The 2,183-nt window shown below is 35.5% G+C and overlaps 1 non-coding gene across 1 annotated transcript; it reads left to right on the top strand.

Moving 5' to 3' along the window:
- Nucleotides 1-1,188: 1,188 nt before the first annotated feature.
- On the top strand, nucleotides 1,189-1,259 carry trnag-ccc. Its single transcript has one exon. It is a non-coding gene; the product is annotated as a tRNA-Gly (tRNA).
- Nucleotides 1,260-2,183: the final 924 nt, after the last annotated feature.

Here is a 2,183-nt window from a genome sequence, read left to right on the forward strand (position 1 = left end):
TTTATTTCTATAGCGCCAATTCACAACAAGTCATCTCAAGGCACTTTACAGTTCAACCAGATCATCCATTCAAATTGATCCAAACTTCTCTATCTAAGGAAAAACAGGTGATTGCATCGACTCATTCAGCAATCCCTCAAACTTAGCATGCTTGTAGCGACAGTGGAGAGGAAAAACTCCCTTTTAACAGATGGAATATTTCCATCTTTATTTGGATATAAGCAGGGGAAACTCTAGAAAGCTTGTCACAAAGAAAGATCATCAAGAGAAGGTTTTCAATAGGTTAGAAAATGTCTTAAACTAAAACAATGTCCAGAGATTTTCCCTAAAGGTTTGAAAATCTATATTTTCCAATAAAATTCAGAGGAAGCTCTTTTAAGCGTATAAATAGAGTAACTTCCAGGGAACACCATCATAAAGAAGAAATAAAGATAGCGTTTTCTAAAGTTTTGACCCCTTGGTACCTTCACTGAATTCAAGAGGAACGTTAGCCAATGTTCACTACCAAGAACTGTTCCCTAAAGTTTTGGCAATCTGAGAAAACTCTCAGGGAATCTCCTCAAATTGTGAAAAATCTTTAACTTCCTCATAACGTTCACCAAAGGTCAAGTTTTCATTTCAGTCATCATTCTGGAATAATCACCTTTAGGTGATGTCTCCTGCATGTCTCGTTTGCTAACAGCTGTCTGCCAAGTTAAATTCACTTAATAGCTAAAACTATATCACAATTAGCCTAATACAGCTACATAGTACGACTTCAAGTAACAAAAAGACGTAGTTAAATGGAAAGCTATTTCCCAAATTCTAACAGTAAAAAGAAGAGAAAATCACAAACCCCTTTTCGACTTCCAGAAATGATTAAAAACTAAATTAAAAGTAAATTGTTCTCAAAAACATTTTTTTCGACCGTTAGCAACATGAGGACTTAGCTTAGAGGAAGTTACTCCGGAAGTAAACATGGCGGCTGCTCTCTTTCAGAATAAAGTCACACATTTCCTTTAAAATTTTAAAAAAGCTTTCCCTTTATCTTATTATGTCAAAAAATGTAAACTTTGTTTTCTAATAGAGAACCGTGACTCCAAACAAGGTATGCATATACAGAAAGCCCTCTGTAGGGCACTGGTATGTTTGTAACGAATGCAGTATGCGTTTGTATAATTAGCATCTGTCGCCGGTGTATAATCAACGGCGCCGCTGGTGTAGTGGTATCATGCAAGATTCCCATTCTTGCGACCCGGGTTCGATTCCCGGGCGGCGCACTTATTTTTTCTCATTGGTGTTTACATTGATCAGCAACACAGTTAATTTTGGTTGAATCAGGGAACAATTCATTTATGCAAACTTCTTATTAAGGGGAAGCTTTTTGTTTTGCCTCTGGATTGCTGTATACAACTCAGTCTAAATTGCCAATGGACCAATATTTGGATTTAAAAAAAAGTAAATATCTATATCGTTTAGCTTTTCTAGAAAAAAATATTGTAACGTTAGTGGTTAGCAATAGTTGAAATGATATTAATAATAATAATGATAATAAAATGTTGTCTTTGATTCTTATTTATATTGCTGATTTAAGTGAGAATAACAATCAACTCAAAATCTCTAAACATTTTTTGAGTGACCTGTTCTGTTGCTAATGGAAACTTCGCACTGTGGCTCCGTCTGCCCAAACAAAACTCCAACAAAACTGTTGCCAGGGCAACGACAACATTCCAAACTCTACCAAAAATGGCGTCTCTGAACGTTGGTAAGAAGTTCCACGGTAAATTGGCTCCGAGATCACAGGGGCCCACTCAGCGGGCGGTGAAAGTTTCAGACGGGCTAAAAAAAATATTCCAGGTGAACGAATATGTAAAGTTTGCTTCTGGATCCACCAAGTATCAAGATATTATATGTTGCTTGCCTGTAAAACTATCCAAGAGGATTTTTGGTGAGTTTTTAATCTTAATTAAATAAGTGTCATGATGTTTAGTTTGTTTTCCTCACATAATTCAGCAAGTTTAAACAACTGGCTGTAATGGTTTACCTTTTATATTAAATGACACAGTAGTGTTCCAAGCATTTACGGATGAGGATTAGGGCTGGTGGAAAAAAAAAAAAAAAAAAAAAAAGTTAACTGATTTTTAAATTTTATTTCAGTTTAGTATGGGAAAAAAGTCAGAATTCTGAGAAAAAAGTCAGAATTC

The sequence above is a fragment of the Cyprinodon variegatus genome, unplaced genomic scaffold (assembly GCF_000732505.1).
Source record: "Cyprinodon variegatus isolate N-32 unplaced genomic scaffold, C_variegatus-1.0 Scaffold1245, whole genome shotgun sequence".
NCBI classification, from domain to species: Eukaryota; Metazoa; Chordata; class Actinopteri; order Cyprinodontiformes; family Cyprinodontidae; genus Cyprinodon; species Cyprinodon variegatus.